This window comes from Chiloscyllium plagiosum, unplaced genomic scaffold (assembly GCF_037043375.1).
Source record: "Chiloscyllium plagiosum isolate Xiang-an unplaced genomic scaffold, Cpla_swu_hap1 HiC_scaffold_6, whole genome shotgun sequence".
Taxonomy (NCBI): domain Eukaryota; kingdom Metazoa; phylum Chordata; class Chondrichthyes; order Orectolobiformes; family Hemiscylliidae; genus Chiloscyllium; species Chiloscyllium plagiosum.
Genome location: NW_028270144.1, coordinates 101,133,372 through 101,147,724, shown reverse-complemented (window position 1 = coordinate 101,147,724; position 14,353 = coordinate 101,133,372).

Genomic DNA, 14,353 nt, shown 5'->3' with positions numbered 1-14,353 from the left:
CAGCCCTTGTCTCTGATTTCTCTCTCCACAGATGCTGCCAAACCTGCTGAGCTTCTCCAAAATTTCTGCTTTTGTTTCTGACTTACAGCATCCACAGTTCTTTCCATTTTTAACATTTAAAAACTACCAGCTTAAAGCCAGTTTTAAATAGTGAGGAGAATAATATGACAAAAATGGACTGATTCAACAGATAGGATTTAATATAAAGAGAGATTCATTTTAGTGAGAAGGATAAGTAGAGACAATGCAAGTTAAGTGGTATCATTTTAAAGGAGATGAAGAGAGAGAGATCTACGAGTCAAAGCATTTGCCTTTATGAAGTTTGCAAGTTGAAAAAGCTGTTTAAAAGAAACACAGAAGGAATCCTTGGCTTTATAATTTGAAGCATAAACTAAAGCAAATAAGATAAATCAAACCTTTATATAAAGGACAAAACTGGCAAGGCCCCAGCTGGTATATAATAGATAATATTTAGCACCTGACTTTAGGAAGACCTTAGAGATTTCACAGAGGAGATTTACTAGAATGTGACATTTATGTGGCTATTGACCTACTCCAATTTGCCTATCGGACCAACAGATCCACGTCAGATGCCGTATCACTTGCCCTTCACTCCTCCATAGAACATCTTGACACCAAGAACAGCTTTGTAAGAATCCTAATCATTGACGACAGTTCAGCCTTCAACACTATTATCCCCTCGAGACTGATTACTAAACTTAGTGATCTCGGACTAAGCCCCACTCTCTGCAACTGGATCCTCAGTTTCCTGACCAACAGGCCACAATCAGTGAACATTGGGGACAATATTCCATCCTCACTAATACTCAACACTGGAGCCCTCTAGGGGTGCACACTCATCCCCCTACTGTACTCAGTGTATATCCTTAACTGCGTTGCCAAATACCAGATTAATGCCATTTACAGGTTCGTTGATGACACCACCATAGTCGATTGAATGTCAAATGGCGGCGAAACAGACGACAGACAGGAGATGGAAGACCTGGAAGAATGGTGCACTGAGAACAACCTAGCTCTCAATGCTGACAAAACCAAGGAACTCATTATTGACTTTTGGTAGGATATTAACAGCACAGAGATGGAACGAGTGGAGAGTGTCAAGCTCCTGGGAGTGGTCATCCACAACAAGCTTTCTTGGACTCTTCATGTGGATGCACTGGTTACAAAGGCCCAACAACGTCTCTTTTTTCTTAGGCAGCTGAGGAAATTTGGCAGGATGGCGAATACCCTTACAAACTCTTATACGTGCGCCATCAGGAGCATTCTGTCCGGATGTATCACTACCTGGTATGGCAACTGTACCATTCAAGATCAGAGACAGTTACAGAAAGTGGTGAACTCGGCCCGGACAATCACAAAGGCCAACCTCCCATCTATAGAATCCATCTACCAGGTCCGCTGTCAAGGAAAGGCCGCCAACATTCTGAAAGATCCATCCCACCCTGGCAATGTTTTTCTACAACCTCGACCATCGGGGAGAAGATGCAGAAGCTTGAACACATGCACCAGCCAATTTCGAAACAGTTTCTACTCTACTGTTGTTAGAATACTGAATGGACTCACAAACTCTTAACATTCATCTGTACCTGTGTTTTTGTTTTTGCTGCTCTTTACCTATTAATTACATATCAATGCTACTTAACTCTGTGATCTGCCTGTATTGCTTGCAAGACAAAGCTTTTCACCGTGCCTCAGTACACGTGACAATAAATTCAATTCAATTCATTTCAATATTGAAGATGCGGGTGTGTTCTGTACAGCAGAGAATGTTAAGGTCGATTTGTTAGAGGTGTTCAAAATCAGGAAGGGGGTTTGCTGGAGTAATTAAGGAGCAATGGTTTTCAGAGGCTGATGGACACTCTGAAAACAAATTTAATATAATTGGCAAAATAACCAGAGGCAACTTGAAGGAAAAATCAATTGCAGTAAGTTGTTACGATCTGGATGGATGTTGGAAGAAGATTCAATTAAAATATTCAAAAGGGAACTGGTTAAAATTTGATGGGAATGGGACTAATTAAATACCTTTTTTCACTAGCCAGTGTAAGGAGAATGGACTGAACTGGCTCCTTCCATGTTGTATCATTCTCTAATTCCAATGTACTAGCAAGGTTGAGGATTTTGTCCTTTACAAATTTAAGCAATGGTTTGAAAAATCCTTTTGAATTTAGTGAGCAAAAGATCAGAGGGCCAAGAATCATATTTTTTATAATATTATCATTTACAAATGGTGTAATATTGCAATTCTCAATGATTTATGCAAATCTGTAAACAAAAATAGATTTGCCCATCATTTATCATGCACTTAATTACCTTATAATCAACTCAAGTCTTTATTCCACTAAAAAGATTGAAATGTTATGTCTAACAACTTATTGAGCTGTAGTAGTTGAGATTATGTGAATGTTTTAAGTATTTCCACAGAAACCATCTTGATTAGCCAATCATATTGCATTATTTGGATAATTGTTCTCTTATTAAGAATAAATGTTTAGATTAGATTAGATTAGATTACAGTGTGGAAACAGGCCCTTCGGCCCAACAAGTCCACACCGACCCGCCGAAGCGAAACCCACCCATACCCCTACATTTACTTTATTGCTGGAACAGCACAGCAGGTCAGGCAGCATCCAGGGAACAGGAGATTCGACGTTTCGGGCACAGGCCCTTCTTCAGGAATGAAGAAGGGCCTGTGCCCGAAACGTCGAATCTCCTGTTCCCTGGATGCTGCCTGACCTGCTGTGCTGTTCCAGCAATAAAGTTTCAACTTTGATCTCCAGCATCTGCAGACCTCACTTTCTCCCCTACATTTACCCCTTACCTAACACTAGGGGCAATTTAGCATGGCCAATTCACCTGACCCTGCACATCTTTGGACTGTGGGAGGAAACCGGAGCACCCGGAGGAAACCCACGCAGACACGGGGAGAACGTGCAAACTCCACACAGTCAGTCGCCTGAGGCGGGAAATGAACCCGGGTCTCTGGCGCTGCGAGGCAACAGTGCTAACCACTGTGCCACCGTGCCGCCAGTTGCTGACCAACTGACCATACATGTGCAATGTGAATAATGGCTATGCTAGTCAGGCAGCATTCGAGGAGCAGGAAAATAGATGTTTTGGGCAAAAGCGCTTCATCAGGAAGTTTGGCTTTTTATGATTACCCTCAAGACGATGGCAGTAAGCTATCTTCCTAGACTTCTGCAGACTGTGTGGAGTATTGAGTCTACTACAAACACCTTAAAGATCATGAAGCAATGCTGATGTATAACTAAGAGAGAGCTGGAGAGGGAAATCATTGAGGAGACATTATGAGCCCATGTAGATCAATGACTGCCTAAATTGTGAGTCTGTAAAGAATAAAAGGTAATTGTTAAAATCTTCACAGACTACTGCAGAGTCTTTTCAAAGACAATGAGAAACTACCACTCTGACCAGGAGACAAAAGAGGTCATGTGCTGCAGATACAGTCACAACACTTGTTTTTTGTTTTAGTTTGATACAAACGAGTAAAACCATTTCAGAGGGCAGTGATGAGTCATAGGTATTATTTGGATCTGGAGGCACCCAGAGGACAGTTTCCTCTTCTCAACAACACTGGTAAACCAGATGGGTTTTATGATAATGAGAATAACAGTATTAATTAACTGGGCGAGTTATGAACTTGTGCTTCCAGACCATAAGAAGAAGCTTCTGCATTAACACAATGTTTCTGCCCCAATATGTAAAAGGTACAATGAACATTCATAGTTATTAATACCTCCATTGCATAAGCTGTGACATTATAGTTCCTTCAGGCTTGCACTGCAAAAACTACCCCTTAGAAACCTAAAGTATCCAAATTTGAACCCTTGTATCACACGTCCAACCAAATTAACCCTGAACATGCTACTAGAGAAGTTAATATTCCAGCCCAATTCTTTCAAGGTACATTTCTGATTTTGAAAAATATAGATAAATTTTTGCCTCAAGGGGATTTTCACTGTAGGATTCAATTCCTGACTTAAGAACATTGCTAGTGACTTGAAAAACCTGCATAAAACTATGTAATAGTTAATTTATATTCTGACAACATGGGACTCCCCAGTAATTCATACTCACTGGCAATTTACACTACTTTGTTCAGCTATCTAGTTATTTATTTTTATGTTCCCATTTTTATTTTGTACTCCCTACAGCCTGATTCTTAAATTGCATATAATACTCTTAGACCAAATCTGAAAAATACGTTATCACTAGTAATTGAAGTATTTGATATTGAGCTGAAAATGTGTGGTTGGAAAAGCGCAGCAGGTCAGGCAGCGTCCAAGGAGCAGGAGAATCGACGTTTCGGGCATGAGCCCTTCTTCAGGCTCATGCCTGAAACATCGATTCTCCTGCTCCTTGGATGCTGCCTGACCTGCTGCGCTTTTCCAGCAACACATTTACGGCTCTGATCTCCAGCATCTGCAGTCCTCACTTTTTCCCCGTATTTGATATTGAGCCAAATTTATGTTTTCTCTTTTTTGCTCATGTTGACATGGTCTCTATTTGAGAACAAATAATACTATTATTTTATAGTACTTACTATCCAATGCAGTTTTGATATTTAACTTTGGGGTCTTAAGTCCAGTGGGAAGGAAGGCTTGAGACCGAAGTGACATGAGAAGAGGCTAGTTGTCAACTTCTGTATTTCACATGCAATTCCCTGCAGCAGCTGAGGTCCAATGTTTTACAACATTATGAATCTGATTAGATGATCCCAGGGCAGTAATGATGGACCTGAGCACTGATGATGTCTCCATAAATCCATCATTGGCATGGCTGCCTTGGCTAGGGCAGGAGTCCCTTTAACCTTCCTCATTTTCAAAGAAATACAATGCAAGACATGAATGTATTGTAAATGGAGAGGACTCCAGCACCTCCTCAACAACCCCTGCTTCCAAAATAATCAATCAGGCGCCCAAGGAACCATTGCAATTTTGGGTCTTTAGTAATATCTGATGCAAGTTTAAACTAAGTCAGCATACCTTTGGGCCCATGTAAGCTATGTAAATTCATTTAAATCAGATTACATTTATGCATCTAACTAGTATTCAACATCCAGTGCCACAGGGAAGATAATATATTCAGACAATACCAAAATCCCAGGCAAATGCTTTCCAAAAGGCAGTGCAAGGGCAGCCTCTGAAAATTGAGTAATAATCTCCTCTTTGAAGAAGCTTTTCAAGGTTAAAATAAATATAGTACATATTACAGGCATGTGTCCAATTTAAATTAGATCTCACAGAGTAAAAAGTTGTCAAAAGCTTAAAGAAGGGAAGGCTGATGATACCCCTGAACCAAAGAAACGATCAGTGAAATAAAAGAGCACTAGGAAACAATAAGTCAGCTGGCCAGACTAAAGCAGCCTATTATGGGGATAGCATCTGAACAAAAACTGAAAATTGGAGCTCAGGTTTCCAGGAGAATTATTTGAAGGAACTTTTCACACACAAGCTGCTGGAAGTCTGAAACTCTTACCCCTTAAAAGCAAATAGAAATGAAGTAAATTGAAAACTTCAAAAAGTAAATTGGTAGATTTTTATGAGATGAAGCTATGAAGGGATACAGCATGAACATAGAATATCGAACATTACAGTGCAGTACATGCCCTTCAGCCCTCGGTGTTGCACCGACCTGTAGAACCAATCTGAAGCCCATCTAACCTACACTATTCCATTCTTGTCCATATGCCTATCCAATGACCATTTAAATGCCCTTAAAGTTAGCGAGTCTACTACTGTTGCAGGCAGTGCGTTCCACGCCCCTACTACTCTCTGAGTAAAGAAACTGCTTCTGACATCTGTCCTATATCTATCACAACTCAATTTAAAGCTTTTACCTCTCGTGCTAGCTTTCACCATCTAAGGAAAAAACCTCTCACTGTCCAACCTATCTAACCCTCTTATTATCTGATATGTCTCAAATAAGTCACCTCTCAACCTTCTCTCTAACGAAAACAGCTTCGGGCCCCTCAGCCATTCCTCATAAGACCTTGCCTCCATACCAGGCAACATCCTAGTAAATCTCCTCTGACCCCTTCCCAAAGCTTCCACATTCTTCCTACAATGCAGTGACCAGAACTGTACGCAATACTCCAAATGTGGCTGCGCAAGAGTTTTGTACAGCTGCAGCATGATCCCATGGTTCTGAAGCTCAATCCCTCTACCAATAAAAGCTAATACACCATTTGCCTTCTTAACAACCCTATCAACTCGGGTGGCAACTTTAAAGGATCTATATATCTGGACACCGAGATCTCTCGGCTCATCTACACTATCAAGAATCTTACCATTAGCCCAGTATTCTGCATTACTGTTATTTCTGCCAAAGTGATTCACCTCACACTTTTCCACATTAAACTCCATTTGCCACCTCTCAGCCCAGCTCTGCAGTTTATCTTTGTCCCTCTGTAACCTACAACACTCTTCATCACTATCCACAACTCTACCGACCTTAGTGTCATCCACAAATTTACTAACCCATCCTTCTATGTCCTCATCCAGGTCAATTATAAAAATAACAAATGACAGTGAACCCCAACAGTAACTGAACCCCAGGATGAATATTTCCTATCAACCACCACTCTCTGTCTTCTTTCTTCTGATCCAAACCGCTAAATCTCCCTGAATCCCATGCTTTCATGTTTTGTGTGATAGCATACCATGGGGAACCTTATCAAATGCCTTATTGAAATCCATATACACCACATCAACCACTTTGTCATTATCCACCTGTTTGGTCACCTTCTCAAAGAATTCAATAAGGTTTGTGAGGCACGACCTATCCTATCTCTTATAACCCTTTCCAACACTTAACCCACAACCAAAGTAAGGCTCACAGGTCTATGATTACAAGGGTTGTCTCTACTCCCTTTCTTGAACAAGGGAATAACATTGGCCATCCTCCAGTTTTCTGGCACTATTCCTGTAGACAATAATGACATAAAGATCAAAGCCAAAGGCTTAGCAATCTCCACCCTGGCTTTCCAGAGAATCCTAAGATGTATCCCATCTGGCCTAGGGAACTTATCTATTATTACACTTGCCAGAATTGCTAACACCTCCTCCTTATGCATCTCAATCCCATCTAGTCTAGTAGACTGTACCTCAGTATTCTCCTTGACCACATTGTCTTTTTCTAGTGTGAATATTGATGAAAAGTATTTATTTAGCACTTCCTCTACCTCCTCTGATTCCACACACAACTTCCCACTACTCTAGTCATTCTTTTATTCCTGATATATCTATAGAAAGTCTTAGGGTTTTCCTTGATCTTATCCACCAACAACTTCTCATGTCTCCTCCTGGCTCTTCTTAGCTCTCTCTTTAGGTCTTTCCTGGCTAACTTGCAACTTTCAAGCACCCTAACTGAGCCATCATATCTCATCCTAATATAAGCTTTCTTCTTCCTCTTGACAAGAGATTCAACTTCCTTAGTACTCCACACTTCCCGCAATCAACAACTTCCTCCCTATCTGTTCGGCATATCCTTAACAAGGACCCGCAGCAGCTAGTCCTTGAATAAGCTCCACATTTCAATTGAGCCCATCCACTGCAGTTTCCTTCCCCATCCTATTCATCCTAAGTTTTGCCTAATTGCATTGTAATTGCCTTTCTCCCAGCTATAACTCTTGCCCTGTAGTATATACTTATCCCTTTCCATCACTAAGGTAAACGCAACTGAATTGTGGTCACTATCACCAAAGTACCCACCTACCTCCAAATCTAAAACCTGGCTGGGTTCATTACCCAGCACCAAATCTAATGTGGCCTCACATTAGAGCCCCAATTATCCAGGAATCCAAAACCCTCCCTCCTGCACCATCCCTCTGGCCACATGTTCAATTCCTCTCTCTCCCTATTCCTCGCCTCACTAGCACGTGGCACAGACAACAAACCAGTGACAACAACTCTGTTTGTTCTAGCTCTAACCTTCCAGCCTAGCTCCCTGAATTTCTGCCTTATATACCCATCCTGCTATGTCTTTGGTGCCTATGTGGACCACGACTTGGAGCTGCTCCCCCTCCAGGATCCTGAAAACACGATCAGAGACATCACAAACTCTGGCACCTGGGAGGCAACAACCAACCGCGAGTCTCACTCGTTCCCACAGAACCTCCTATCTGTCCCCTAACTATGGAATCCTCAATGACTAATGCTCTGCTCCTATTCCCCTTCCCTCTGAGCCACAGGAACAGACTCTGTGCCAGAGACCTGTGCCCCATTACTTATCAATCCCCCCCCGCCAAACAGTGTCCAAAATAGTATACTTGTTGTTGAGTGGAATGACCACAGGGGATCACTGCACTGCCTGCCGGTTCCCTGTCCGTCCCCTGACGATAACCCATTTACTTTCTTCTTTTACCTGAGGTGTGACAATCTCCCTGTAACTCCTCTCAATATCCGCCTCCGGCTCCCGAATGATCTAAAGTTCATCCAGCTCCAGCTCCAGTTCCCTGACACAGTTTTCAAGGAGCTGAAGTTGGGTGCACTTCCCACAGATGCAGTTACCGGGGAAACTGGTGGTGGCCCTTACCTCCCACATTTTGCAAGAGGAACATACAACTGTCCTAACTCTCTTTCCACTATTCTCAATTCCCAACGGGACTACTGAAAAACTGAAAAAACAAATAAACTAGTCACCTTATCAATCCGGTGCACAGAACCTCTTTTTTGGTTAGAGGAGAAGGATGGCTGGGAGATATTACCCGAGAAGTATTTCAGGTAAAGCAACCACCCAAATATAAAGCCTCACTTCCCCAGTAGTCTCGTGTCCACTCCTGCTCAGTGTGCGCTCAGCCTATACACCAGGTACGCTTTTACATCTTTTAAAATATACCATCTCGTTGGGCCTCTGGTCCTCATTGTCTCTCCTCCCACTCCAACTGCTGTTGAAAAAATGAGGAATGCTGAACTCCCCAGGAAAGCTTTTATATCTCTTAAAATATACCATCCCGCCGGGTCTCAAATAAATGAAGATGAGTAGACTGGGTTCTTAGACATGACCTAATTGAAAGGAGAAACAGGCTCAATGTGCCGTTCCTGTTCATATTTACATAATAAAGTGATACAATTGTTTTACTGATATGTGATTTCCATGTGGAAAAGTTACCCATTGAAAGTAATTTGATTTTGAATGATTGTGATAAACATATTGTAGCATTTTGGCATTCTATGTCATCAAAATCAAGAGAGATATACTTCCCTCCATTTCTCTCTTATGCGCTCCCAGTTTTAGAGTCAATGAGTTTTTACAGCTAAGAAATAGACCATTTGCCTCATTGTGTCTGCACTGGTTATCGAGCATCCAACTATTTGAATACTTGCCCTGTACCTTTTTACGCGGTGGCATTTCAACTGCTCATCTAAATACCTCTCAATGTCTTGAGAAGTCCCAACACTACCACCTTTTTCAGCATTTAGTTCCAGATACCTCTGGGTGAAAATAGTTTTCTTCAAATTCCCTCTAAACTTCCTGCTTCTTAAATCTGTGCTGCTGTTATTGACCATTCAACTAAGGGGAAATGTTTAATCCTATCTATCCTGTTTAGAATTAGAATTAGATTGTATTGTCACATGTACTCATGTTATATACCACAATCAGATCCTCCCTCAGTCTTCTCTGCTCTAAGAATATTAACTCTGGCCTCTCTAATATCACTTCATTACTGAATTGTTCCAGCCCAGGCAACATCCTGGTGAACCTCCTCTGCTCTCTTTCTTATGCAATCAAATCCTTCCTATAGTTGAGCAGCCAGAACTGCATGGGAAAGGAACATCTGGGCCTGTCAGAGGTTTAGCTCCACTCTCTAAGCTCTTTTACTGGGAGTTAATGGAATGCATTTAAATTTCCCTCTTCCAGGAATCTCCAACTCAGCTTCAAACTTCAAGAAGTATTTCTCACAATGATCAAATCAAACCTGAACTTTATTCCGCCAAAGACAAACTTTCCCCTGCCCCTTTGCCTCAGTGGTGGTTCTGAAAGGTGAGTGAATGTTTTGTACCTGAACGGGGAGCAGGCACTTTTGCAATGGAGGACAACTATGTTCTTGGCCAGACCACACTAACTAATCCAGAGGGAGAATTGAAGGGAGAGTCAGAAAGAAGTTAAATAAATCACCAGCATAATACATTGATAATGTTACTTTAAAACATTTTGTATATTTTGAACTAGTTGTTGTCTTTTTTTAATTCTTGCATGGCATGAATGTATGACTGGGAGAAAGTGAGGACTGCAGATGCTGGAGATCAGAGCTGAAAATGTGTTGCTGGAAAAGCGCAGCAGGTCAGGCAGCATCCAAGGAGCAGGAGAATCGATGTTTCAGGCATGAGCCCTTCTTCAGGAATATGAGTGTATGACTGGCAAAGCCTGCATTTGTTGACCTTCTCCAACTGCACCTTGAACTGAGTGGGCAGATTAGAGTCAACCACATTACTGTGGGTCTGGAGTCACATGCAGGCAGACTATTTAAGCGTGACAGATTTTTCGCCCTAAAGGACATTGATGAATCATATGAGTTTTTATGACAATCAATGAAACTCATGGTCATCATTAGTAAGGCTAACATTCAATTTCAGATTTTATTGATCGAATTTAAATCCTACCAGCTACCATGGTGGGATTTGAACTCCTGTTCCCAGAACATAAATCCCATTTTAGCTGCTGGGTATCCCAGCGCATGGGGAGCTGACGGCAGAGTGGTACTATCACCAGTCTTGTAATCCAGAGACATCATATGGACATACGGGCTTGAGTTCTGCCATGGCAGAAGTCGGAATTTAAATTCAATAAAAATCTCAAATTAAGAAACATTTAAGAGGCACTTGGATGGGTAAATGAATAGGAGGGGTTTGGAGGGATATGGGCCAGGTGCTGGCAGGTGGGACTAGATTGGGTTAGGATATCTGGTCGGCATGGACGGGTTGGACCGAAGGTTTTGTTTCCATGCTATACATCTCTATGATTCTAATCTGATGAGGACCATTGAACAACTATCATAAAAACCCATCTGGTTCACTAATGTCCTTTAGGGAAGGAAACTGCTGGCCTACATGTAACTCCAGACTCACAGCTATATGGTTGACCTTTAATGCCCTGTAAGCAATTAGGGATGGCAATAAATGCTGACCCAGCTAGTGCCACCCACGTGCTGTGAATGAAGGTTTTAAAAAAAGTCTTTGTTTTTTGGTTTGGTGACGTTCAGTGAAACCTGAGGGAAATTGCCTTATGAGAATACTTAAGATCCCAACTCACTTCCTGAGTGGGGTTTGATTGCTTCACTCTAATTGTCAAAATTGCACCCATTTGTGTGGCTCATGATGCAAAACATCATACAGACTCCTCTTTGTCATGATGCTAATTAGGCACAGTGTTCCCTGCACCCAGAATGTGAATCTATAAACTAGGCACTGTCTAAACCTGCGCATCGTGAAGGGACAGGAAGAGCTCCTTACCACAAGGTATCATAATGATTCACTGTGTATCAGTGGGGAGAAGATCTTCTGGCCAATCTATCTAACCTGCACATCTTTGGAGTGTAGTAGGGAACCAGAGCATCCAGACTAATCCATGCAGACATGGGGAGAAGGTGCAAACTCCACACAGACTGTCGCCTCAGGGTGGAATTGAACCCAGGTCCCTGGCACGGATGTAGCAGTGCTAACCACTGAGCCAGCCCTTGTGTTAGAATTGTTGTTAATACATTGCTCATACCTGATACTGTTAGAAATCAGTTTTGTTACTCCTTTGAAAGGAAACAGCAGGAACTCCAGGATGGGAGGATCCTTTAAACCTGGTGCTAAGCTTCTGTGGTTCACATGAGAGAGAGTTTTCTATATTCTGCAAAGAGAGAGTTTTCTATATTCTGCAAGGTGTAAAGAATCATATCTCAATAGTTATGTCTTTTGGAACTCCTTGCCACAGAGAGCTGTGGGGTAGGCTCCTTGTGTATATTTAAGGTTGAGATGGATAGATTCTTGACCAGGAAAGGAATCAAGGGTAATGGGGCAATGCAGCAAAGTGGAAGTGAGAATTCCCACTGATTGATGGAATAGTCTCAAGGGGCCGAACTCCTGATGCCATTTCTTATGGTCTTATGCTATGGACAATATTCGTAAACTCTCGTCTGATGTGGTGACTCATTATTTTGGTTGCACATTTCCTTCAGCAGTTCTGATAATGGCAATGTTCTCACACATTTGTCACAAAGCTAGTCTCTATTTTTTCTAAAAGCTGTTCCTTGACTCAAGAAGACTCTGTCCTTGAATTTTTTCAGAGGGGTAATACACCAGGCTGGGCTCCCATCAGTCTGGTTTGGTACAGAGATGAAAAGGATTTTGGGAGGTCTTTTATTTATATGTAAACAGATGAGACTTCAGGCTAAAGTGGTCATGCTTTAGAAGTGACCAGTATAAAGAGAAAGTAGTGGTCAGCTCTTTAGCTAGCTCAGCAGCTTTAGTTCAGTCTTGAAGTTCAACAGGGAGCTATACAGAAACAAACTCTCTCTTTTCTGCCCTTCAACTTCAACCTGTAAGCATTTATACTGGGTTTTAAAGTGAGTTTGCTTATTGGGACTGTTGTGTATATTCGGAACAGCATAATTAAGTCTAGTTGGATAGTTTGAGTTCTGTAGGGGTTTTTATTCTGTTCTTTGTGTTTCATTGAGTAATGTTTCGAATATATGTTTTTTGTCTGTTTTAAAATCTAATCGTCAACCTAGCTATCTTACTCCATGGAATTTTCACTGTACACTTACCACAACAAATTGCAAAGTTATGGTCTGGGGCTGCCTGCTTAAGAATGTTTTGAATGGCATCATGGTAGCTCACAAACCCCCCAACACACTAAAACAGCAGCGAATGAACTTGAAAGACCCTATACAGACAACGAGCAAAACTAATGTCATTTACAAAATATCGTGCAAGGACTGTAACAAACACTACATTGGACAAACAGACAGAACACTAGCCACCAGGACACATGAACACCAACTAGCCACAAAAAGACATGACCCTCTCTCACTAGTATCCTCACATATGGATGAGGAAGGACACTACTTCGACTGGGACAACACATCCATCCTAGGACAAGACAAAGACATGCATGAGAATTCCTAGAAGCATGGCATTCCAATCGGAACTCTATCAACAAACACATCAAGTTAGACCCCATCTACCACCCTCTGAGAAAAGGTAAAGGAAGTGACTTCACCACAGGAAATAACATCGCCACAGGAAATGACATCACCAACCCAAAGAAACCCAAATGTATAAATGGAAAGCAGGAATTTTCAGCAGTGCTTTGCCCGGAGGCCCTCTGAAGATGTTACCTAGTAGGATAACGAAATGTCTGGAAATGAGCCTTCCAGCTCAGTGAGCAAACCTACATCCAAATGTTTTGAGTGTTCTGACCTAGTCCATTACACATTATTATTCTGAAGTCATTGGAGGGATTGTTTTATCTGCTGAAATAAATTTTGGTGGCAATATTGGATGTTGTGTTTTTATTCTATGATGTCTTCACGTGTGTTGAAAACTGTCTTTAAAAGATATTGGACTAGAACCTGCATGAGGTTTTTGTTTGCAGCATTTCCCCATGATTTCTGAAAGTCATCTGCCACCGTTATCAGAGGAAATTTAGAGAAACCTCAGAGAAATTCAACTCAACAAAGCAAACAGCAGTCCCTCTCAATGCAGATGCTTACCCTCATTAAAATATACTCGCAACTTCAATTCCTAACACGAGCCTGAGTGAATGTTTCTTAAATCCAAGCACGAGTTATGCCTGTGAAAGAATTAAAGTAATTAATCAAGTTGACAATTTATATATTGTAAAAAATAAATATGGCATTCAAAGCCATAAATATTTCAAAGACTCACTTTATTTAAACATGTCTAGTTTAATATATTCTACAGTTTAAAATGATGAGGTGTCATAGAACAAGAAGAATACAGCTGAGCTACTGGACAGACCACCAACTTAAAAAAAAAGACACTTTTCCTGCAGTCCAATCTCTTCTTAAGCTAATGGACATCTCTCTCCCTTCCCTCGAAACTTTCATCATGATGCAGCAGATTCATCCCACCTCATCTTGCCTCTAGCTAGATGGCAAGTCATGCATGGATGGCCTGATGTTTCTTACTATAATTCGAGGGTTGGTGATATTGTTTGTTCACATTGATGAGCTAGCTGCTGTGTTGCCTTACTGGTGGGGGGGAGGGGGGGGAGGGGGGGGGGGGGGGTTGCGGTTGGTGGCAAGTGGTGGTGGAATCCCGGCAGTAAGCCAGAGATAGAACTTCCATTTGGCATCAGC